This window comes from Tamandua tetradactyla, chromosome 23 (genome assembly GCF_023851605.1).
Source record: "Tamandua tetradactyla isolate mTamTet1 chromosome 23, mTamTet1.pri, whole genome shotgun sequence".
Taxonomy (NCBI): Eukaryota; Metazoa; Chordata; class Mammalia; order Pilosa; family Myrmecophagidae; genus Tamandua; species Tamandua tetradactyla.
In genome coordinates, this window is record NC_135349.1 from 54,261,744 (window position 1) to 54,284,916 (window position 23,173).

At 42.8% G+C, this 23,173-nt stretch overlaps 4 non-coding genes across 4 annotated transcripts; all 4 read right to left on the reverse strand.

Annotated features, from left to right (window-relative positions):
- Positions 1 to 11,577: 11,577 nt before the first annotated feature.
- TRNAK-CUU (transfer RNA lysine (anticodon CUU)) lies at positions 11,578 to 11,650 on the reverse strand. Its single transcript has one exon. It is a non-coding gene; the product is annotated as a tRNA-Lys (tRNA).
- Positions 11,651 to 13,399: 1,749 nt separating this feature from the next.
- Positions 13,400 to 13,472, reverse strand: TRNAR-CCU (transfer RNA arginine (anticodon CCU)). The gene has a single exon. It is a non-coding gene; the product is annotated as a tRNA-Arg (tRNA).
- Positions 13,473 to 15,389: 1,917 nt separating this feature from the next.
- TRNAP-AGG (transfer RNA proline (anticodon AGG)) lies at positions 15,390 to 15,461 on the reverse strand. Its single transcript has one exon. It is a non-coding gene; the product is annotated as a tRNA-Pro (tRNA).
- Positions 15,462 to 16,040: 579 nt separating this feature from the next.
- TRNAR-CCU (transfer RNA arginine (anticodon CCU)) lies at positions 16,041 to 16,115 on the reverse strand. The gene has a single exon. It is a non-coding gene; the product is annotated as a tRNA-Arg (tRNA).
- Positions 16,116 to 23,173: the final 7,058 nt, after the last annotated feature.

A 23,173-nucleotide genomic window follows, 5' to 3' on the forward strand; every position in this document is an offset into this window, starting at 1 on the left:
ATAATGGGTAATTGAAGCTGAAGGGATAGACTGTGCAACAGTACTAGATACAAAAACTCAAAAATAGACAGCACAATAATACCTAATTGTAATGTAATTATGTTAAAATACTGAATGAAGCTGCATCTGAGCTATAGTTTTTTTTGTTTTGTTTGTTTGTTTGTGTCTTTTTTAATTTTTTTCTCTATATTAACATTCTATATCTTTTTCTGTTGTTTTGCTAGTTCTTTTCCTAAATCGATGCAAATGTACTAAGAAATGATGATCATGCATCTATGTGATGATGTCAAGAATTACTGATTGCATAGGTAGAATGGAAAAAAAAGGAACAATTCAAAAAGAAGACATATTGATCACAAATATTTATGCACTGAGCCAGAATGCTCCAAAATACATGAGGCAAACACTGAAAAGAGAAATAGATACATCTACCTTAATAGTTGGAGACTTCAATTCCACACTCTCATCAATGGACAGAACATCTAGACAGAGGATGAAAAAAGAAACAGAAAATTTGAATAATACAATAAGTGAGCTAGATTTAACAGACATTTATAGAGCATTACACCCCACAACAGCAGGATACACCTTTTTCTCAAGTGCTCATGGATCATTCTCAAGGATAGACCATATGATGGGTCACAAGGCAAGTCTCAATAAATTTAAAAGGTAAAAATCATACAAAACACTTTCTCAGATCATAAACGAATGAAATAGGAAATCAATAATAGGCAGAGTGCCAGAAAATTCACAAATATGTGGGGGCTCAACAACACACTCTTAAACAACCAGTGGTTCAAGGAAGAAATTACAAGAGAAATCAGTAAATATCTTGAGGCAAATGAAAATGAAAACAAAACATCAAAATTTATGGGATGCAGCAAAGGCAGTGCTGAGGGAAATTTATTGCCCTAAATGCCTATATCAAAAAAGAAGAAAGAGAAAAAATCAAAGAACTAACTGTCAACTTGGAAGAACCAGTTATTTCTAGAATAGCAAACTAACCCCAAAGCAAGCAAAAGGGAAGAAATGATGAAGATTAGCAGAAATAAATGAAATTGAGAACATGAAAACGATTGAGAAAATCAACAAAACCACAAATTGGTTCTATGAGAAAATCAATAAGATTCATGGACCCTTAGTGAGGTTGATAAAAAGAAGAAGAGAGAAGGTACAAAAAATAAAATCAGAAATGGAAGAGGAGACATAACCACTGACCCCTCAGGAATAAAGTAATGAGAGGATACAATGAACAACTTTATGCTAATAAATACAACAATGTAGATGAAATGGACATCTTTCTAGAAAGGCATGAACAACGAACATTGACTCGAGAAGAAATAGATGACTTCAACAAACCAGTCACAAGTAAAGAATTTGAATCAGTCATTAAGAAGCTCCCCAAAAAGAAAAGTCCAGGACCAGATGGCTTCACATGTGAATTCTACCAAACATTCCAGAAAAGATTAGTACCAATCCTGCTCAAACTCTTCAGAAACATTGAAGAGGAGGGAAACCTACCTAACTCATTCTATGAAGCCAACATCATCCTCATACCAAAGCCAGACAAAGATATTACAAAAAAAGAAAACTACAGACCAATCTCTCTAACGAATATAGATGCAAAAATCTTCAACAAAATTCTAGCAAATTGAATCCAAAGCAACACATTAAAAGAATTATACACCATGACCAAGTAGGATTCATCCCAGGTATGCAAGGATGGTTCAACATAAGAAAATCAATTAATGTAATACACCATATCAACAAATCAAAGCAGAAAAATCACATGATCATCTCAATTGATGCAGAGAAGGCATTTGACAAGATTCAACATCCTTTCCTGTTGAAAACACTTCAAAGGATAGGAATACAAGGGAACTTCCTTAAAATGATAGAGGGAATATATGAAAAACCCACAGCTAATATCATCCTCAATGGGGAAAAATTGAAAACTTTCCCCCTAAGATCAGGAATAAGACAAGGATGTCCATTATCACCACTATTATTCAACATCGTATTGGAGGTTCTAGCCAGAGCAATTAGACAAGAAAAAGAAATACAAGGCATCAGAATTGGAAAGGAAGAAATAAAACTATCACTGTTTGCAGACGATATGATACTATACGTTGAAAACCCGGAAAAATCCACACCAAACTACTAGAGCTAATAAATGAGTACAGCAAAGTAGCAGGTTACAAGATCAACATCCAAAAATCTGTAGCGTTTCTATACACTAGCAATGAACAAGCTGAGGGGGAAATCAAGAAACGAATTCCATTTACAACTGCAACCAAAAGAATAAAATATTTAGGAATAAATTTAATTAAAGAGACAAAATACCTATGCAAAGAAAACTACAAGGAATTGTTAAAAGAAATCACAGAAGACCTAAATAGATGGAAGGGCATACGTAGTTCATGTATTGGAAGACTAAACATAGTTAAGATGTCTATTCTACCTAAATTGATATACAGATTCAATACAAAATCAGTTTAAATTACAAAAACTTACTTTTCAGAAATAGAAAAACGAGTAAAAAAATTTATCTGGAAGGGCAGGGTGCCTCGAATAGCTAAAAGTATCCTGAGGGGGAAAAAATGAAGTCAGAGGTCTCACGCTACCTGACTTTAAGGCATATTATGAAGCTACAGTGGTCAAAAGAGCATGGTACTGGCATAAAGATAGATATATTGACGAATGGAATTGAATAGAATGTTCAGATATAAACCCTCTCATCTATGGACAGTTGATCTTTGATAAGGCAGTAAAGCCAACTCACCTGGGACAGAACAGTCTCTTTAATTAATCGTGCCTAGAGAACTGGATATCCACATGCAAAAGAATGAAAGAGGATCCATATCTCACACCCTATACAAAAATTAACTGAAAATGGATCAAAGACCTAAACATTAAATCTAAGACCATAAAACCGTAAGAAGAAAATTAGGGAAATATCTTATAAATCTTATACTAGGAGGCAGTTTCTTAGACCTTACACCCAAAGCACGAGCACTGAAGAAAGAAAGAAATGGGAACTCCTCAAAATTAAACACGTTTGCGCATCAAAGAACTTCATCAAGAAAGTAAAAAGACAGCCTACACAATGGGAGACAATATTTTGAAATGACATATCAGATAAAGGTCTAATATCCAGAACATATAAAGAGATTGTTCAACTCAACAACAAAAAGAAAGACAACCCAATTACAAAATGGGCAAAAGACTTGAACAGACACTTCTCAGAAGAGGAAATACAAATGGCCAAAAGGCTCATGAAAAGATGCTCAACTTCCCTGACTATTAGAGAAATTCAAATCAAAACCACAATGAGATATCATCTCACACCCACCAGAATGGCGATTATCAATAAAACAGAAAACGGCAAGTGCTGGAGAGGATGTGGAGAAAGAGGCACACTTATCCACTGTTGGTGGGAATGTCAAATTGTACAACCGCTGTGGAAGGCAGTTTGGTGGTTCCTCAAAAAGCTAAATAATGATTTGCCATATGACTTGGCAATACCATTGTTAGGTATCTACTCAAAGGACACGAGGACAAGGACACAAACGGACATTTGCACACCAATGTTTATAGCAGCGTTATTTACAATTGAGAACAGATGGAAACAGCCAAAATATCCATCAACAGATGAGTGGCTAAACAAACTGTAGTATATACATACGATGGAATATTATGCAACTGTAGGACAGAATAAAGTTATGAAGTATGTAACAACATGGATGGACCTTAAGGACATTATGCTGAGTGAGATTAGCCAGAAACAAAAGGATAAATACTGTATGGTCTCACCGATATGAACTGATGTTAGTGAATAAACTTGTAAAATTTTATTGGTTATGGAGACCATCAGGAGATAGAAATAGGGTAAAATATTGGGTAATTGGAGCTGAGGGGATACAGACTGTGCAACAGGACTGAATGTAAAAACTCGGAAATGAACAGCACAATACTACCTAACTGTAATACAATTATGTTAAAACACTGAATGAAGCTGAATGTGAGAATGATAGAAGGAGGAGGGCTGCAGGCACAAATGAAATCAGAAAGAAAGATAGACGATAAAGACTGAGATGGTACAATCTAGGAATGCCTAGAGTGTATAATGATAGTCACTAAATGTAAAAATTTTAAAAATGTTTTTGCATGAGGAAGAACAAAGGAATGTCATTACTGCAGGGTGTTGGAAATAGATGGTAATTAATATCTTAAAATTTCAACTTATGCTGAAGCTAAAGCAAAAAAAATGTTTATTTGGTACAAAATTTATATTTTGACTAGTGCATTTCCTAATATAACTTATATAAACAGCTTAAGAGAACACCATAAGTAAATGGAACTTTGTGTAGGGTATGAGATTTTGTTGGTTTGTCCAGAGTGATGCCCCAGTAAATCCCAGAGTGATTTGAACAGTGAACAAAAAAGTATTTGCAAAGTCCCCTTCAGGGAATGATGAGAAAGGGGGAAAATTCGACTTCCCCAGTTGAATTCTTGATATTCTCACAAGCAGTGTGGACAACCAAAGCAATAGGCTGAGCCCCCAATCTTGGGGTTTGTTCATATGAAACTTAACCCCACAAAGGATAGGTCAAGCCTACTTAAAATAAGGCCCAAGAGTCAACCCCAAGAGAACCTCTTTTGTTGCTCAGATGTGGCCTCTATCTCCAGCCAACACAACAAGCAAACTACCACCCTCCCCTGTCTACATGGGACATGACTCCCAGGGGTGTGGACCTTCCTGGCAACATGGGACAGAAATCCAAGAATGAGCTGGGACCCAGCATCAAGGGATTGAGAAAATCCTCTCGACCAAAAGGAGGAAGAGTGAAATGAGTCAAAGTGTCAATGGCTGAGAGATTCCAAACAGAGTCGAGAGGTTATCCTGGAGGTTATTCTTACGCATTAAGTAGATATCACCTTGTTATCCAAGAGGAAATGGAGAGGCTGGAGGGAACTGCCTGAAAATGTAGAGCTGTGTTCCAGTAGCCATGTTTCTTGATGATGATTGTATAATGGTGTAGTTTTCACAGTGTGACTGTGTGGTTGTGAAAACCTTGTGTCTTATGCTCCTTTTATCTACCTTGTCAACAGACGAGTAGAAAATATGGAATAAAAATAAATAATAGGGGGAACAAATGTTAAAATAAATTTAGTTTGAAATGCTAGTGATCAATGAAAGGGAGGGGTAAGGGGTATAGTGTGTATGGTTTTTTTTCTGTTTTCATTTTATTTTTCTGTTGTCTTTTTATTTCTTTCTCTGAATTAATCCAAGTGTTCTAAGAAATGATCATGATGATGAATATGCAACTATGTGATGATATTGTGAATACTGATTATATATGTAGAATGGAATGATCACATATTAGGAGTGTTTGTGTTTCTTTCCTGTGATTTTTTTTAAATTAATAAAAAAAGTTTTTAAGAATGTTTGCATTTGTTGTTATATTTTTTAAAAAATTAAAATGTTAATTTAAAAAAATACCCAAAACATCCCATACCCTCTATACCCCCCATTACTTATTTATTTTTTGTGTCTTTATTTTCTTACTCATCTGTCCATACACTGGATAAAGGAGCATGAGCCACAAGGTTTTCACAATCACACAGTAACATGGCAAAAGCTGTGTAGTTATACAATCGTCTTCCATAATCAAGGCTACTGGATTACAGTTCAAAGTTTCATGTATTTGCCTCTAGTTACTCCAATACACAAAAACTGAAAAGGGATATCTATATCAGGGATAAAAATAACCTATTTGAAATCTCTCAGCCATTGAAACTTTATTTTGTTTCATTTCTCTTCCCCCTTTTGGTCAAGAAATCTTTCTCAACCTCACGATGCCAGGGCAAGGCTCATCCCCAGGAGTCATGCCCTACATTGCCAGGAAGATTTACACCCCTGGGAATCATGTCCACCTAGAGGGGAGGACATTGAGTTTACCTGTAGAGTTGGCTTAGAGAGAGAAAGGCTACATCTGAGCAACAAAATAATTTCTCTGGGAGTGGCTCCTAGGCACAATTATAAGTTGTCTTGGCTTCTCCTCTGCAGGAATAAGTTTCATAAGGGTGAGCCCCAAGACCAAGGGCTTAGACTATTACATTGGTAATCCCCAGTTATTATGAGGATATCAAGTCTTCCCCAGGTGGGGAAGTTTAATATTTCCACCCCTTTCCCCAGTCCCTCAAGGGATATAGTTTTTTATTCTCCGCCCAGATTACTCTGGGGTGTATCAGGGCATCCCACTAACCTGTATCAAACCAACAAGATCTCACTCCCTATTCAAGGTTCCATGCAACTATGGTGTTCAAATAAACTGGCCATACAAGTTGAATTAGATAGTGTCCTACCAAAAATATTAATATTGCACAAAATAACATCTCTTCCTTTGGACTCACACAGAAGAGGCAGTTTTAAAATACAGTCATTATCATCCTTTACCCTTTAGTCTGATTAGTCCTAACCAGATCAGCTTCATTCATATCTCTAATTGAAATCTGATCTCTATTTCAGCCTTTTAAACAATTGATGTATGTGGTAATGCTGACCTTCGTAGCTGCAGAACCCTAGCTCTGAGTCTCAGGTGTCACCATGATATCTGAAGTTCCAGGGAATGAGAGGTTATACACAAAGAGCTCAGCATCTCAGAATTTAGAAATAACAGTTGCACCTCAAGAATAGATGTGCCTGCTCTAAGAGGTTACAGTCTAGGAACCTTTACAATAGGTCTTCCCCTGATAAACTATGCTCTCAAACTCAATTGTTAGAATTGAGTTTGCACATTATAGTTGGTCCATATTAGTAAGGCATTATATGTTTCTTTTTGTTTCTGCGTTATTTCACCCAATAAACTGTCCTCAGGGTTCATTCACCTATTTGCATGCCTCACAATTCCTTCCTTCTTGCAGCCAAATGAATACACTACAGTTCGCCTTTCCAAGATCAGCCAATGTACACTTAGGCCATCTCCATCCATTATGAATCGTGATACTCTCACCGCAAATGCCAGTGTGCAAATGTCCATTTGTGTCCCTGCTTTCAGTTCTTCCAAGTATAAACCTAACAATGAAACTTCAGGATCATATGGCAACCTTACACCTACGCTCCTGTGGAACCCTTCAGAGAGGCTGCACCATTCTACTTTCCTACCAACAGCGGATAGGTACCTTTCTCTCTCCGCATTTTCTTCAGCGCTTGTATCTTTGTGCTAATTTTTTTTCTATTTTTAGTATGTGCAAGCTCCAGGAATCGAACCTGGGTTTCCCGCATGGTGGGCGAGAATTCTACCACCGAGCGACCCCTGCACTGCCTATCTTTATGTTTATTTTTTAAGCACTTTTATTCACACACCATGCAATCCATCCTAAGTAAACAAACAATGGTTCTTGATACAATTACATAGTGATGCATTCACCACCAGATCAGCTTCATCCATATCTATATTGATTAATAATGGACATTTCCATTTCTCATGTAAGAAAGAAGAGGAAAAAATAAAATAAAAAGGAGAAACACCACCACCAAGAATTCCATATCCCTCCCTTATATCCCCCTCTTATTGACATTTAACTTTGGTATATTGCCTTTGTTACAATTAATGGAAGCATATTTCAATGTTACTGTTAACTATAGACCCTAGTTTGCATTGATTGTATTTTTTCTGTATGCCATCCCATTTTCAACACTTCGCACTGTTGACATTCATTTGTTCTCCTTCTTGTAAAAATGTTCTTCTATTTGTACATTTAATCGCCATCATTGTCCACTGTAGGCTTTGCTAACTTGTATAGTCCCAGCCTTTATCTTCTACCTTTCCTTCTGGTGTCATACATGCTCCTAGCTTTCCTTCCTCAATCACACGCAGCCTAGTTCAGTGTACTTACAATATTGTGCTACCATCAGATAGTACTGTACTATCTACTTTTGGATTTTTACAATCAGTCTTGTTGAACATTCTGTAATACTTCAGCATGAAATGCCAAATCTCTGCCGTCTTTCTGTCTCCTGATAATCTTTGTTCTCAAATTTAACTCTCCAAGTTCTCTCCTTAATGTTTTCTATATTAGTGAGACCATACAGTATTTTGCCCCTTTGTTTCTGGCTAATTTCACTCAACATAATGTCCTCAAGTTTCATCGACATTGTTGCACATGTCATGACTTTATTCTGATATGCTATATATCTTATTTTTTCCCTTCTTACCCTCACTGATAGCCTTCATTTCTACACTCTTTTCCACACCTCTCCCTTCTGTCTTTTCCTATCTGCCTGTAGTGCTCCGTGTAGTATTTCTTATAGAATAGGTCTCTTGTTCACAAATTCTCTCTGTGTCTGTTTGCCTGAAAATATTTTAAATTCTCCCTCATTTTTGAAGGACAGTTTTGCTAGATATTGAATTCTTGGTTGGCAGTTTTTCTCTTTCAGTAACTTAAATATATCATATCACTGCCTTCTTGCTTTCATGGTTTCTGCTGAGAAATCTGTACATAGTCTTATCGAGCCTCCTTTGTATGTGATGGGTCACTTTTCTCTTGCTGCTTTCAGAATTTTCTCTTTGTCTTTGGCATTTGACAATCTTATTAGTAAGTGTCTTGGAGTAGGTCTATTCCAATCTAGTCTTCTTGGATCTATAATTTTATGTCTTTTGTAAAAGATGAGAAATTTTCAGTGATTATTTCCTCCATTATTCATTCTGCCATCTTACCCTTCTCTTCTCCTTCTGGGACACCCATAACACATATATTCATGCACTTCATATGTCATTCAATTCCCTGAGGCCCTGCTCATATTTTTCCATTCTTTTCCCATCTGTTCTTTTGTATGTGGGATTTCAGATGTCCTGTCCTCTAGTTCACTAATCCTTTCTTCTACCTCTTCAAATCTGTTGTTGTAAGCCCTCCTGTGATTTTGTCTCTCTAGTGTGCCTTTGCCATGAGTTCTGCCATTTGTTTTCTCAAACTTTCGAGTTCTTCTTTATGGTCACCCAATGTCTTCTTTAAATCCTTCATCTCATTTGCCATATCTTCCCTTGACTTGTTGATTTGATTTTTCAACTGATTTATCATGCTTGTTTTAACATCTTTGCTTAGTTGTTTCAACATCTTTAATTAGTTGTTTCAATTCCTGCATCATGTTTAAAGTGTTAGTTTGTTTCTTTGACTGGGCCATACCTTCATCTTTCCTGGTATGACTCATAACTTTTTGCTGGTGTCTAGGCATCTGATTTACTTGATTAGTTTATTCTGGAGGTCGTTTTTACTAACTAAGTTTTTCTTGTTGGTTGGCTTTACTCTCTATCTGTTCTTTGACATTCAGTTCAACTTATTCTAGACCTCTAGCATAGGCTCTGCTTACTGATCAGAATTCTTCAACTCTTGTTTTTCTGGTTCTTGCCCTGTCTACAGCACCATCGCACTTATCAGGGTCCCAATCAGCAGTGGCAGTGGCTAGTACCATATGTACTTTCCTTTTTTGTCTATTCTACCTCATCTCTTTTTATATTTATATTGGGCCACACGGACTGCATCTTCTTCAGCTACCAACCAATAATTACACACTTGATTTTCCAAAATAAAGGTTTTGATTTTGCAGCATAGATATTTCCCTGTAATTCTGCCAATTCCCTTTCATAATTTTTTTCAGATATTGTTTGATCTCTCTGCTCACACATTTTTCTATATGCCATTAACAAAGCCCATCCTCTTTGACACACTCCATCCATTTCTTTCCCTTTTTCTAGCAGAATGTTTTCTAGGCACAGAGTTAGTTGAATCAGCTCTCCCTGTTTAATTCTATTCCCCCTATCTTCACAGGGTCCCATGCATTTTGCCCATTTGTTTGCAAGGAAGGAATAAGATAAATCATCCCATCCTGGGATTTCTTGGTTCTTTACTTTGGGCTTAGGGGACATTTTCAAAAATGACATAATCTCTTAATCAATGTCCAAAGCTCATGGCCCACTATTAATCTCTTAATGTTATTTGGATGGAGGCATAGAGCTCTTCATGTTGGATATTGCTAAATGCCTCTCCCAACTCCTGAACAGTCATCTCACTAATGTCCGTAACAGTGAACACACAGGCAAAAAAGATAAAGGAGACGGTACCTTTAGATTTTTACAGAAATTTTGACCTTCGCTGATCTCAAGTGAATCTTGAAGAAGGGTTACTGACTTACAAATTCCCAAATGTCTTATAGTAGTAGAACACAAAAACTAAGGAGATAAAACCTTCAAATATGAAACATTCTGCATACAAAAAGGACAAGAAACCAGCAACCTCAAATCTATCAAGAATGGTCTTAATACAGCATTACAAATTCAGAAGAGCACAGTCCATATTCTTCGCACAGATTTTTTTAAAGCTTGTCTTATTGACATTTACCACTATGAAGCCATACTGAAATGCGAATCCTGCCCACAGTGACAATTTTGTCACACAAAAGGCAACATGGTATTTGTGGCCACTTAATTTATAGGTTCGGATTCACGGACAACACAGACTTCAGTGATATGAAAGCAGACTTTATTAGGAAAGTAATTAAAAGAGCTTTCAAAAATAAGGCATAGTTCCATCACCAGATAAGATGGCACCAACACCTGAAGAGAATTTCTGGGAAATCTCTGCAGCAGCATTCCAAGTCTCATTAGTGAAAATTCACAGCAATCTTAGAAATAGCATTCAGAGTCTCCTTAGTAAAAATCCATAGCAGAGCTTTCTTGTCCCAGATAAGATTCTGATAAGATGCTCTCTCTTTTTCATAAGATTCTCCTCTCTCTTTCTCATAACATTTTTCTCTCTTTCTTTCTAACTGCTTGCATGTGGTTTTTATGACATCTTCACACAACAGTGGCCAAACTCCAATCAGTTTACATGACTGGACCCAGTTCAGTCCTCTGGTAATTGGCTAGGGACCGAGAGGAGCTTCCTGGGACCTAGATATCTCTATGAAGGTACACCTCCTTCCTGGAGGCTAGCCAGTCCTCCCAGGTAGAGTGCACATTTCAACAGGTTATTACTAGTCACACAATAGCAACATCAGTTGAACAGAACAGACTTTACAAATGTACCTTTCCCTTACAGTCTGCCCTGACCCCTCCCTGCCAGGAGAGACCTCAGGGTTACTTTCCTGTTTTCTCTAGGTTTATCTATGCTCAGATTTGTATTCAGCAGTCCAAAAACTGTTCATTAAAACCTCCACTGGAGCTTGATTGAGCTACCTTCCCTTGCTACTAGTAGAAAATGCTTCTTTTCCCCACAGAGATGCGTCTCCCTAACAGTCTGCCATGGTGGTAGGGAAGGAGCGCCTGCCTCCAAGTTTGGGAGCTTTACTTGAAACAGTTGCCTGCTGAGATCTCAACACTTCCACCTGTTAACTTTCTAAACTTCTTTTTAACATCACACATTTACTGCTCTTTGCCCCTAGCAGGGGTCTCTTGCCTGGTTGCTCCTCTTCCCCAGTGATCCAGAAGGGTAGGAGCTACGGGTCTTATGAATTCACACATTTTTCCATTCACATTTAAAATCTGTGCTCGCGCGAAACCAGAGGAAAAGAAATATCGCCCAGCGTGGGGCTCGAACCCACGACCCTGAGATTAAGAGTCTCATGCTCTACCGACTGAGCTAGCCGGGCACTTGCGCATGACACCTTGGCAACCTGCACTTGTAAAGTTTTCCCAGCACCTAGCAGGAGCTGGACAAGTAAGCCAAGAGCGCGACAACACCAGCAGTAACCCGGTGCCCCGAGAAGACGCCCGAGCAGCGCTCCCGGGACCTGAGCCCGGCCTCCGGGTCAACGGGTGGAGCGGTTGCTCTGCGAACCTGGAAGCCCGAGGCAGGGGCTCTGCAAGCGACACCCACCCGCAGGGCTGCGCCCACGTGCGCGGGAAGTGCGTCCTCCCCTAAGTTCTGGGTCCCAAGTGGCGCCCCAACGTACCCCAGGCCACATTGCCTAATGGAATCATTCATTCTCTCAACATCTGTTGCGCTCCTGCTGTATGCCACACACTGGAGCTACAACAGTAAACCAAACGTATTTCTTTTTAAAAGAAGCAAGGGGGAGGGTTCCAACTTCCTTCCTGAGCTGCTCCACTCCCCGGTTCAACCCAGCGCTTCAGCCCATCTGCGCACCAGCCAGCCAAGCGTGTTTTTCGGGAACATTCTCCTTTCCGATTCCGGATATTCCACCCCCCTCCCCCGTTTTTATTTACAGAAAGTAATAATAATAAAAGTAAAAAGCCCTGGAGGTGGCTAGTCTGAGATTTGGTCACGACCCCGCGCCCTCTAAGACGCGCACGCCCGACGCTACAGAGCCGTCCAGCGCCCGCTGGCACCCGCGCCCGGTGCTCGCCAGGCCGCAAATGGGAGAAGGGGGGGCAGACCCCAAATCCCGGGCTGACCTCAGGAGCCCGCAGCCGAGCCCTTCCCGCGCTGGACGCCCCTGGCACAGCTACATTGAAGGAAATCCAAGCAGAAACTCACCCCGGTCCTCAACGACACCAGGTCCGGGTTGTCACCTATCCAGGTCGCTTCCAGTCCTCCGCACGTGCCTGTTTAGTTCCTACATATTTGCAGATCAAAGGCACCACCTCTGTTTTCTAGGTTCACTTTCACACTTGGTCCCGGGAACATTTCCATTTTTCTAGAGTCCTTTTGCTCCGCGCCCCTGTCCGTGTCCCAAGGCCAACAGGCTGGAAACGGTCCTTTCCCACCTGTTTCCTTTCTTGGGTGATCTTATACAAGATCAGGCCTTGGGAGTGGCCGGTTATTTTCTAAAAATCGGATCATCCCATCAATGTGTCGGCTCGTGTCACATCTCCCTCCTGCTGGAACCTTCAAACACAACCGGTGGTAACAGAACGTTCTTTTCCGAGGTTGAAAAAAATTTAATGAAACCAAATATATTCAAATGTATTCTTCCCCTAGCGATGGTCACCCCTTGAGGTGTTTTGTTTTACACCATATCAAACTTCGTTGCAATCAGTAAAACATCCTTGTACACACGTCCGTACTATTTCTCCCAGATGGATTCACGCGAATGGAACTGGTAGGTTAAAGAGATGTTTATTCCCAGATTGCTTTTTTTATAAAATGTACCATCAAGGTGTATGAGTAGATTGCTATTCTTCCTTTTGTCTTATGTCGTTTTGGGTGAGAGCGAAACATTGCGGTGCTTCGTTCCTAGCGAAGCAATGAGTCTTGGACATTCATTGGGAATTTGCAAATTCCTAACCTGGAAACCTACCGCCCATAAACATTCCCCTTCTGTCGGTTAGTGTGTAAAACCTTCGCCCGTATTTTAAACCCTTTTATTTTCTTGCCCTTACAGGGTTGTTTTCTCCTCTCACCCTTCCCTGGATTGCTCCAAAACGAGGACTTTCTCTACCCCAGGTGGGACTCGAACCCACAATCCCTGGCTTAGGAGGCCAGTGCCTTATCCATTAGGCCACTGGGGCGACGGCAGAAGGAATCCAGGAGAATAGTACAAGAAGGAATAATTCATCACCGTTAGCCAGAAATTGGTTTGCAGATTTTCTACAAGTCTTAGTCTCTATTCAGGTCTTTGGGGACAAGGCAGTGGACCCCGCCCCCTGGAGGGCCCTCCCCTAGGGCGTGTGTCCGCTGGCCCTGCCGGGGCAGAATTCGGGTCTTAGCCATTGTACAAGAGAAGGAAGTGGCCCGGAAGAGTCTACACTCAACCTCGCTCTCCCAGGCGAGGAGTGTGCAGAGCGTCAGACAAAACCCCTCCGCGTGAGGCTGCCCAAGCCGAGGCCCGGGGTACCAAGGGCTTTCCCTCGCAGCCCACCCCTCTTTATTGCTGGGGAAGGAAAAAAAAAGCAGCTGCGGCTTATAATTTACCCAATGGTAAAAATTCAGCGGAATCCGAAGCCACTTAAGATTCTCTCTCCTTCACCCACCCCCAACTCCCATGGAGCCTCTGGGATCTCAGAGACCCCCATCCCCAATTTATCATTTATCTTTCATACAACGAGATTAACATATGCCCCCATATTCAAAGGTCCCCGGTAAAGACTTAAATTTTGTCAATATCTGATCCAATCAGGCCCCGCCCGTTGCATTCAGTGGTCACGTCCATTCAGAAACAGCCCCTTCCTTAAAGACTGTCAATCACGTGGCAGTCACCACGCCAGCAGACCAGCTGTCCTGCAGAATGCCCACGGGCTGGAGTCGGCCTCGGGTTAAATGTTTTCGCCCAGAGCTCAGCACTGGTGCGCCGGGCGCTCCCCTTTGCGGTGTGTGTGCAGCTGCTGGGGCGTCTGGGACTGCGGCTCGGCTGCATTCGACTTTCACACACCCTAAAGCGCTTCCTTATAACCCCTCAGAGTTCCCGCCTGTTTTGCCAGGCTGACGCCCAGACTCTGCAGTGAGGGGTGTACCTCCTTGAATCCGCTGCTCGAGCTTTGCAGACGGTGGAGGAGAGGTGGGCGTGGGAGAAGCGATTCTGTTCCTCAAAAGCTGGAAGGGTAGGGATGCCTTGAGGTCCCAACTTCTTAGGACTCACCTACAACCGCCCCTCCCCGCCCCGTCGAAGCAGCTGGGGGGGGGGGGGGTGACCCGGGTGGGTGTATTTCTCTGCGTACTCTTCCCGGGTAACAAATCCGCCACGGACGCCGCCTGCGGTGAAGACCCGGGTGAGCAAACGCGCGAGCTCGCGGTCCCCGCCGCGGTGGGGCGCCCGGCACCCCTCTGAGCCCCGCGGCCGTCCAGATTTGGCCTGAAATTTCTTTCTTCGCCTGAAAGCTCTTCTAGGCTTTTAAGTCTGCGTTTGTTTTTAATACCCAGCATTTTCGGTTTCAGTAGAAGGGTTGGTTCCTCTAGCTCCCTCCCCGCTTTTGTTCCTGGAAAACGGGGTTCTCTCCCGGACCTCGTCCTTCCCCACAGCGCTGGGCGCGGGGCCCCTCCCACTCGGAGCCCGATTCCTTCCTCTAGGCCAACAGCAAGTGCCCCACTGGTCTTCAAATCCGGGGGTTCTCGGGGGGTCGCAGGAACCGGGTCCCGGGCCGAGTCGTCCCCGCCCAGCCTGAGGTTCAGACCCAGCAGAGGACACCCCGACGGCGGGAGCCCAGGGCTCGGTAACGCGCGCCAAGCCCAGTCCGCAGCCGGGCTGCAGGGCGGGCCCCGACCTGGGGGAGCGCAGGGCAGCCGGGGTGCTCCCCCAGGGGAAACAGAGCACCGGGAACCCTCCCGCGCCAGCTAAGTGCCTTCCCCCCCACTCCTGGAAAAAGGGCACGGGTTTAATTACTGGGCGCCTAGCGAGGCCCCCGACCCCATTCCCACTCGCAACGAGCAGCCGCTGGACTTCGGGTCCAGATATCTGCGAAAACTCTTGTTCTCTGGATTTCTGAAAAGGAGGGCTCGTCCGGGATTTGAACCCGGGACCTCTCGCACCCTAAGCGAGAATCATACCCCTAGACCAACGAGCCACAGGAGTCGTGGTTCCAGCCTCAGCCTTGTGGCCTGGGGGCGTCCTGGGGTGGGTGGGGAACAGGCGGAGCCAGCCGTGCAGGGGGAGACTCGGGATTCCAGGCCCTCCGGAAGGGCTGGGGCCCTAGGGACGGAGGGAGCCCAGCGCCCAATCTCCTCTCCGCGCCGGACGAAGTCGGGGGCTGCCTCTGCGCGCACCCAATCCTGGGTCCTCGCGGCACCCCTCGGCCTCGGACGCTGGGCCGGGCTGGCAGCTGCCCCTTGGGGCGCCACACAGGCAGGCACTTGGGACCTTCGCATTCGCTCGTGGTCGCGGCGCGAGCCCGGGGGTGCGCTTGGGGGCCCAGGCGAGGAGCCCCCAGGCCAGCTGGATAGACGGACCCCCAAAGGGCAACCCCTGCTGGGAGGGTCTTTGGGCCGAAAAGGCAGCATCCCCCACATTGTGGGACCCAGTGGGTGCTGCATAAAAACTAGCCGTGTGGATAGTCGGGACCCTGCTTTCTCCCCTTTTAGAGCCAGGACCCAGTCGGAAGTGAGTCTCCAAAAGCCATGGACTCAAGATCCAAACGAGCACGGCCCGCCCAACGTGGGGCTCGAACCCACGACACTCTGAGATTAGGAATCTCAAGCTCTGCCGACTGAGCTAGCTGGGCGCTCCGGGCGCCGGAATTCCAGGTCTATAGACCCACCGGGCGGGTGGCGGGAAATCGAGTCAGTCCTGGTCCCGTCGGGAACTTCCCCGCCTTCCGCCAAAGCGCCAGCGGTTTTACCTAAGGGAGGTGCTTGTCCGGGATTCGGGATCGGGTCCTGCGCATCCAAAGGGCGAATCCCATCCCCAGAACCAGGAGCCAGGCGGTACAGCTTCTGAGCACCTCCCAGCGCCCTTCCCCCGCCTCCAGCCTCTTCGCCCGCCGGGGCCGGGGCAGGGGACCAGCAGCCCCGACGGCGCGGAGCAGGCGGACTAAGCGAGGCGACGGATTCCGCGGCGGGGGGTGAGGGGGTGGGGGGGGCGCGAGCCAGGGATGGAACCTTCCGGCGCCCCCAGACCTCCAGAGCCGAGTCACCGAAGCAGGCGCAGAAAGAGGGAGCCGGCTGACGTTCCCCTCCCCTCCCTCTCCCCCCTCCCCTCCCCTCCCTCTCCCCCTCCCCTCCCCTCCCTCTCCCCCTCCCCTCCCCTCCCTCTCCCCCCTCCCCTCCCCTCCCCCCACCTCCGCTCCGTCTCCCTCCTCCGTCCTTTCCTGCATCCCCAGGGGGCATTAGGGCCCTCCCCACCTCGGTTGCGGTCCTGGCTTCTCCGCTTTCTAACCGCGCAACCCCGCGCGTCCCAGAGCGGGCCCCGGGCCCAGCCAGGCGGGTGCGAGCCAGCCCCCGCCCGGACTCCCGCTGCCCCCGGCTGCAGGACCTGTGCCCGCGGAGACCCGGCCGCCGTGCTCGCCCACCCCCAAAGCGGGAGTCAGGATGGCGGGGACCCGAGCGGAGCCGCCTGGGGCGGGGCTGGCGGCGCGGAGGGCTGCGGGAGCGCGGGGCTGGCGGCGCGGGGCCCAGGTTGGCCCCGGCTCGCTGGAGCCCCCCACCCGACAAACCTGGGGGTGAAGGGTCTGAAGATGAAGCCCAGGCTGCGGAGGATTGAAAGTGATGATGGTTTGGAGAGAAATTTTATTTTAAAAAAAGAACAAAAAACGAAGAAAAGGGGAAAAAAAAGTAAACCTACTTAAGATAGAACATGGTTTTGGCTGTGGCTGAACTTACGGGCTTTGAATGCTTTTTCCCTTTGTGCATTTTCTCTTTTCTTTTTTTTCCTTAAGGAAACCATTGTGTGTTTAAGTTACCTTCTGTCTGTTGGTCTTCTCTTTTTTTTTTTTTTTGCCAGCGGTCGCCTCCAACCCCAGTGAAAGCCATGTCACATGAATCACTGGATTGACTGTTTCATCTTTTGATTTTTAATGGAAGATATACCACAGACAGCAATAAGATTTGAGGTGAACACTATAAAATGTTGCCTTTTGCTAAATGATAGCAAAGTGAACAGTAATCAAAAAGAGTATAAGGGTTTTAGTTAGAGATAATTGCTTCTTCCTCTACCTGAACTTTTTAGAAAATCAATTGTCATCTAATATAAATTTATATGTCTATATACATGAGCATAGTTGTCTTAAAATATTATTTTTACTTTAAACTTCCACTGATGAGGCAGGTAGGAGATAAAAATAAATTCTAAATTGTTACTAAAAGTATTCATATTTTTTACCTGGGGAAGGGGTGGGGAATTGGGTTACGTGACCTTGTTTAAGTGTATGGGTTTTCTTTTATTATTTCATCACTTGTTATCTCAAAGAGACTCAGAGCCAGTGATCTTTTTATCCTGCCACAGTCTTTAAGAAGTTTTAAAAAAAAAGAAAAAAGAAAAAGCACCAAAACTAAAAACACTCAAGTTCAAATCCCATTCTCTAATGGTTCATGTTTTTATGTATCTTATTCTGTGGTGGGTTTTTTTTTTCTTTTTTGGACAAATTTATCAAGGATAAAAAAAGAACTCTAGAATTTAAATGGCAAGATCAACCTATATACATCACAGTGCATTTCTTTTCAAACTGACAATGTTTAGGTTTTAAGCAAATAAATATCAGTTAATGTAAAACTAAAAGAAAAATTAGCAATTTTCTTTCTGAAATGATAATATACAGTATTTGCTTGAGTAATTCTTAAGCATTGATAGCGGAAATGAAATTACTTCCATGTCCCTGGAAGCATTTAAGCGATACACTGAAAATGCTCATGCCCTTTAGCCTCAAAATTCCCATCTCACAATGTATCCTCAGAAATACTCAAGAGAGAAGCAAAATTTTAGATATACAAGTGCTCATTGCAGCATGAGAACCAAAATTAAATAAAAACTGAAATCAATACAAATACCTCTCACTAATTGAATGATTTTAAATGTATAGTGCCTTTATTCAATGGAATATCCTACAGTCCTTAATAAATGACATGAGTTTGGAGTGCTGAATACATAAGAAGCTCATCATACTACCTGTTCTGGTTTGTAAGCTGCCAGAATGTGATAAACCAGAAATGGAACGGCTTTTAAAAAGGGGGAATTTATTAAGTTTTAAGTTTACAGTTCTAAGGTTGTGAAAATGTCCAAATTAAAGCAAGGCTATGAAAATGTCCAAATTAAGGCACCAACAAGAGGTAACCTGCCCTCAAGAAAGGCCGTTGAAGTTCAGGGTTTCTCTTTCAACTGGAAAGGCGCATGGCAACATCAGCTAGCGTTCTCTCTAGGCTTCTTGTTTCATGAAGTTCCCCAGAAGGCATTTTCCTTCTTCATCTCCAAAGGCCTCTAAGTGCATGAGCTCTAAAACTTTTTTCAAAATAGTTCCCTCTTAAAGGGCTTCAGTAAACAATCCCTCCTTGAATGGGTGGAGACACATCTCCATGGAAGCCACCTGATCAAAAGTTACCACCCCCAACTGGGTGGGTCACATCTCCATAGAAAATCAAACCATTCCCATCCAGCAATATTGAATGAGGATTAAAGGACGTGGCTTTTCTGGGGCACACCACAGATTCAAACCGGCCCACTATCTCATCTATTTTTTATTTTAGAAAATTTCTAAATTTAAAAGTTGTTTGTAAAAGGCCTAATTTAGGTCTTTATGTACTGACAAAGAAAGATGCACATCAGGTGTTTGAAGTTTCTTTAAATGTTACATAACCATATGTATATTTCCCACTTGTGTATATATATGAGTATACTTATGTATGTTATATATGTACACATGCTCCAAGTAAAATTCTTACATAGTCATATGTAAAGAAAGTTTACATATATGCCTATGTATGTGTACTTATATACATACATGCATATATATGTATACGTGTGTGTTGCTGTCACACATGTCAATGAAGTGACAAGAGATTTCACCTTTTTTAAAAAATCACTATAGTCCTTCGTTTACAATAGGGTTCACTGTTTGTGTTGTACAGTCCTATGTTTTTGTTTTTAAACTTTTTATTCTACCTTTTGATCAGATGAAGTGACTCCGTGCATTTAAGGTAGGTCTTGATTAGTTTACTAGAGACTTTCAAAAGCAAAGACATTTTGGAAATGCACAGTTGCTTCAGAAGTAATATAGACGAAGGCATTTGGAGATGCTTGGAGTGCCGACAGAGAAAGCAGATGCCTAGACAGGACGTTTGGAGATGCAGAATCCAGTACACATTGCCATGTACCTTCCCGTGAGAAACTAAGCAAGTCAGAGCCCAGAGTTTTGTCCTGGAGAAGCTAAGTGAAGGTCCACAGCAGACGCTTAGAGAGGAAGCCACTGGAGCCAGAAGCTGGAAGCAATGGAACCAGGAACAAGGACTAGCAGAGGCCAACCACGTGCCTTCCAATGTGACATACATCAGCCTTTCTTGGGAGTCAAGATATCTTTCTCCGTGTGCCTTAGTTTGGACATTTTTATGGCTTTAGAACTGTAAACTTGTGACTGAATAAATCCTCTTTATAAAATCCAATCCATTTCTGGTATTTTGCATTCCAGCAGTTTTAGCCAATAAGACAGTTTCCCTATGTTTTCTTCTAGGAATTTTAGTTCTTGTATTCAAGTCTTTGATCCATTTTGAGTTCATCTTTGTGTGTAATGTGTGGTAAGGATCCACCTTCATTCTTCTGCATATGGCTATCCAGTTCTCTCGGCACCATTTGTGGAAGAGATTGTTCTAGCTCAGTCGAGTGGACTTGGCGCCCTTGTCCAAGATCAACTGGTAAAAGTGGGAGGGTTTGTTTTTGAACTCTCAATTTTATTCCATTGGTTTATGTGTCTGTGTTTCTGCTGTTTTGATTACAGCAGCTTTAAAAGTTTTAAAATAAGGAGTGTGAGTTTTCTAACTTGCTTCTTCTTTTTAAGATGGCTGTTTCGTCCTGCTTACCTTTCCATATTCTGCTTATCTTTTCCATTTCTGTGAAGAAGTCTATTGGAAGTTTGATTGGAATTACATAGGCTCTGTGTTCTAGTTTGTAGCTGCTGGAATGTAACACACCAGAGACACATTGGCTTTTAATAAAAGGGGATTTATTTCATTAGTTCTTCAGAGGAAAGGCAGCTAACTTTCTGCTGAGGTTCTTTCTTATGTGGAAGGCACAGGATGGTCTCTGTTGGTCTTCTCTCCAGGCCTCTGGGTTCCAACAACTTTCCCCGGGGTGACTTCTTTCTGCATCTCCAAAGACCTGGGCTAAGCTGCGAGTGCTGAGATGAAGTATGCTGAGCTGCTTGGGCTGTGCTATGTTGAGTCTCTCGTTTAAGCACCAGCCAATTAAGTCAAACATTGTTCATTGCAGCAGGCACGCCTCCTAGCTGAGTGCAGATGTAATCAGCAACAAATGAGGTTCACATGCCATTGGCTCATGTCCACAGCAATAGAACTAGGCACCTTCACCTGGCCAAGTTGGCAACTGAACCTAACTACCACATCTGTATACCTTCCAATCCATGAACATGGGATGTCCTTCTATTTCTTCAGGTATTCTTTGATTTTTTTATCAAAGTTTTCAGGTTTCCACGTACAGGTCCTTTACATATCTGGTTAAATTTATTCCTAGATATATTTTACTCTTAGTTGCTATTGTAAATGGAATTTTTCTCTTCATTTCCTCTTCAGGTTATTAATTACTAGTGTATAAAAACACCACTGATTTTTCTGAATTCATGTATTAGCTCTTGTAATTTTATTGTGGATTATTTTGGATTCTTTACTTATAGACTCATGTCTTCTGCAAACTAGGGGAGAGTTTACTTCTTCCTTTCCTATTTGGATGCCTTTTAACTCTTTTTCTGCCTAATTGCTCTGGCTAAAACTTCCAGTACCACGTTGATTACAGTGGTGACTGTGGATTTTATCTTTTTAATTTATAAAGCAACTGTAAAAGTCTTTCTTACCACTGATAAGGATTTTTTGTTTCTTCTTTCATTATTTCCATATCAATAGTCTTTCCAAAGATCTGTCTTGAGGATTTGTCTTAATTTCTACTGTATGCTTGTTTTCAACTTCATTAATTTTATCTCTTACCATTATTTTTCCATTGTTACCATATTCATAGGTTTACTTTGCTGTTCTTTTTCTAACTTCTTGCCATTAATTTTTAACATTTATATTCTATTATACACATGTAAAACTATACACTTCCCTCAAACTACTCCTTTAACTGTAGTTTGATTTATAGCATTGTTACCATTCACTTCAAAATATTTTCTAAATTACAATGTAATTATTCCTTAAACCTAGATTTCTGTAGAAGTGTGTTGCTTAATTTGCAATCTTACTTAGAAATTTTTATTTTTGTGTAATTTCTTTCTATAGTATTTACTTTTACCTACCTTTTGGTTTATTATTTCACTCATCAGCTTTTTTAAATCTACTGTCCCATGAGTCTTTTACATTTTAATTTTCAGTCATTGTGTATGCTAATTTCCAGAAGTATTTGATTCTTTATCAGTCTTCTAGAGAATTTCACATAGTTCCTGTTCTCAAAGATGTCTTCATTCTTGTATTTAGGTTTTGCAGACATAGTAAGAATATGTATTATGACCTGTGTCTGATAATCTTAGCATCTGATGTCCTTGCAATTTTAGTTACCTGTTTATTGATTACCAATACCTTGATATTGTTAATTTTCACTGTGAGGTACCCATTTTCCTCATAAATTTCTTCGAATGAGGAATTTCATGAAATCCAGAATAAATGTGTGTTTCACCACAGAAAGTGGCTGCTTGCTTCTACCAGAGGCTCAGGGGCATCACCCCTCCTGTGTCACTTTTTATCTTCTGCCTGAGGATTTTCCCCCCAGTTGGCCCTTAACATCTGTGGTCATAACACACTCTCAAACCCTCCTCCTAAGAAAAAAGGATATGCTTAAGAAGATGTTCTCCCTACCCTATTCCCTGCTTCCTCCTCTCCCATGGAGCTGTCCTCTCAGACCCTGAGTGAGGCAGGGTCTCTGGCATCTTTAGATGGTGTATTAGTGTGCATACTGCGGGAATGCCATATACCAGAACTGGAATGGACAAGTTTATAGTTCTAAGCCTGTGGAAATGTCTACACTAAGGAATCCAGGGAAACATACCTTAATTCAAGGAAGGCCAGTGGGTCAGGAACACCTCTGTCAGCTGGGAAGGCATGCGCTGGCATCTGCTGGTCCCTTGCTCCTGGCCTCTATTGCTTTCAGCCTCTATTACTGTAGGGGTTCCTCACTCTACTTCTCCAGGGCCAGCTTTCATCTCTTGGCTGCCCTGGGCTCTCTCCAGGTTTTGGCTTGTTTACCTCACATGACAGCATCTGCTGGGCTCCAAGTCTCTCCAAACGTCAGTGCCCCTGTTCTCCACGTGCTGGCATCTGTGTCAGCTCTGCTGTGGACTTTCTGTGGCCTTCTCTTCGTTCCTGTCAGCTCTATCATTTCTGTCACCTCTGACTCTCTCCAAAATGTCTCCTCTTTTAAAGGATTCCAGTGAACTCATCAAGACCCACCTGGAATGGGTGGAGTCACATCTCCATCTAATCAAAAGTTAATACCCACAATTGGGTGTGTCACTGCTCTGTTGAAATAATCTAACCAAGCTCCAAACCTACGGTACTGAATAGAGATTTAAAAAAAAAAAAAAAACAGCGGCCTCCACAAGATGGATCAGGATTAAAACATGGCTTTTCTAGGGTA